The 2,500-nt window shown below is 34.8% G+C and overlaps 1 protein-coding gene across 1 annotated transcript in view; it reads right to left on the bottom strand.

The window, feature by feature from the left end:
* aars2 (alanyl-tRNA synthetase 2, mitochondrial (putative)) overlaps positions 1 to 2,500 on the bottom strand; it is a 14,590-nt gene that overhangs the window by 5,923 nt on the left and 6,167 nt on the right. The gene's annotated exons all lie outside the window — the stretch shown is intronic.

The following is a 2,500-nucleotide window of genomic DNA, read 5'->3' on the forward strand; positions in this document are numbered from 1 at the left end:
TCAGTGAGTGAGTTATTTAGTTAGTAGGTTAGTGAGTCAGTTAGTGAGTTATTTAGTTAGTAGGTTAGTGAGTCAGTTAGTGAGTCAGTGAGTGAGTTATTTAGTTAGTAGGTTAGTGAGTCAGTTAGTGAGTTATTTAGTTAGTATGTTAGTGAGTCAGTTAGTGAGTCAGTGAGTGAGTTATTTAGTTAGTAGGTTAGTGAGTCAGTGAGTGAGTTATTTAGTTAGTATGTTAGTGAGTCAGTTAGTGAGTCAGTGAGTGAGTTATTTAGTTAGTATGTTAGTGAGTCAGTTAGTGAGTTATTTAGTTAGTATGTTAGTGAGTCAGTTAGTGAGTTATTTAGTTAGTAGGTTAGTGAGTCAGTTAGTGAGTCAGTTAGTGAGTTATTTAGTTAGTAGGTTAGTGAGTCAGTTAGTGAGTCAGTGAGTGAGTTATTTAGTTAGTAGGTTAGTGAGTCAGTTAGTGAGTTATTTAGTTAGTAGGTTAGTGAGTCAGTTAGTGAGTTATTTAGTTAGTAGGTTAGTGAGTCAGTTAGTGAGTCAGTGAGTGAGTTATTTAGTTAGTATGTTAGTGAGTCAGTTAGTGAGTTATTTAGTTAGTAGGTTAGTGAGTCAGTTAGTGAGTCAGTGAGTGAGTTATTTAGTTAGTAGGTTAGTGAGTCAGTTAGTGAGTTATTTAGTTAGTAGGTTAGTGAGTCAGTTAGTGAGTCAGTGAGTGAGTTATTTAGTTAGTAGGTTAGTGAGTCAGTTAGTGAGTTATTTAGTTAGTATGTTAGTGAGTCAGTTAGTGAGTCAGTGAGTGAGTTATTTAGTTAGTAGGTTAGTGAGTCAGTGAGTGAGTTATTTAGTTAGTATGTTAGTGAGTCAGTTAGTGAGTTATTTAGTTAGTAGGTTAGTGAGTCAGTTAGTGAGTCAGTTAGTGAGTTATTTAGTTAGTAGGTTAGTGAGTCAGTTAGTGAGTCAGTGAGTGAGTTATTTAGTTAGTAGGTTAGTGAGTCAGTTAGTGAGTCAGTGAGTGAGTTATTTAGTTAGTATGTTAGTGAGTCAGTGAGTGAGTTATTTAGTTAGTAGGTTAGTGAGTCAGTTAGTGAGTCAGTGAGTGAGTTATTTAGTTAGTAGGTTAGTGAGTCAGTTAGTGAGTTATTTAGTTAGTAGGTTAGTGAGTCAGTTAGTGAGTTATTTAGTTAGTATGTTAGTGAGTCAGTTAGTGAGTTATTTAGTTAGTATGTTAGTGAGTCAGTTAGTGAGTTAGTATTAGTCAGTGAGTCAGTTATTTAGTTAGTATTAGTCAGTGAGTCAGTTAGTGAGTTAGTATTAGTCAGTGAGTCAGTTAGTGAGTTAGTATTAGTCACTGAGTCAGTTATTTAGTTAGTATTAGTCAGTGAGTCAGTTAGTGAGTTAGTATTAGTCAGTGAGTCAGTTAGTGAGTTAGTATTAGTCACTGAGTCAGTTATTTAGTTAGTATTAGTCAGTGAGTCAGTTAGTGAGTTAGTATTAGTCAGTGAGTCAGTTATTTAGTTAGTATTAGTCAGTGAGTCAGTTATTTAGTTAGTATTAGTCAGTGAGTCAGTTAGTGAGTTAGTATTAGTCAGTGAGTCAGTTAGTGAGTTAGTATTAGTCAGTGAGTCAGTTAGTGAGTTAGTATTAGTCAGTGAGTCAGTTATTTAGTTAGTATTAGTCAGTGAGTCAGTTAGTGAGTTAGTATTAGTCAGTGAGTCAGTTAGTGAGTTAGTATTAGTCAGTGAGTCAGTTAGTGAGTTAGTATTAGTCAGTGAGTCAGTTATTTAGTTAGTATTAGTCAGTGAGTCAGTTAGTGAGTTAGTATTAGTCAGTGAGTCAGTTAGTGAGTTAGTATTAGTCAGTGAGTCAGTTAGTCAGTTAGTGAGTTAGTATTAGTCAGTGAGTCAGTTATTTAGTTAGTATTAGTCAGTTAGTCAGTTATTTAGTTAGTATTAGTCAGTGAGTCAGTTAGTGAGTTAGTATTAGTCAGTGAGTCAGTTAGTGAGTTAGTATTAGTCAGTGAGTCAGTTAGTGAGTTAGTATTAGTCAGTGAGTCAGTTAGTGAGTTAGTATTAGTCAGTGAGTCAGTGAGTCAGTTAGTGAGTTAGTATTAGTCAGTGAGTCAGTTATTTAGTTAGTATTAGTCAGTGAGTCAGTTAGTCAGTTAGTGAGTTAGTATTAGTCAGTGAGTCAGTTAGTGAGTTAGTATTAGTCAGTGAGTCAGTTAGTGAGTTAGTATTAGTCAGTGAGTCAGTTAGTGAGTTAGTATTAGTCAGTGAGTCAGTTATTTAGTTAGTATTAGTCAGTGAGTCAGTTAGTCAGTTAGTGAGTTAGTATTAGTCAGTTAGTCAGTTAGTGAGTTAGTATTAGTCAGTGAGTCAGTTAGTGAGTTAGTATTAGTCAGTGAGTCAGTTAGTCAGTTAGTGAGTTAGTATTAGTCAGTGAGTCAGTTAGTGAGTTAGTATTAGTCAGTGAGTCAGTTAGTGAGTTAGTATTAGTC

Source organism: Eleginops maclovinus, chromosome 4, assembly GCF_036324505.1.
Source record: "Eleginops maclovinus isolate JMC-PN-2008 ecotype Puerto Natales chromosome 4, JC_Emac_rtc_rv5, whole genome shotgun sequence".
Taxonomy (NCBI): domain Eukaryota; kingdom Metazoa; phylum Chordata; class Actinopteri; order Perciformes; family Eleginopidae; genus Eleginops; species Eleginops maclovinus.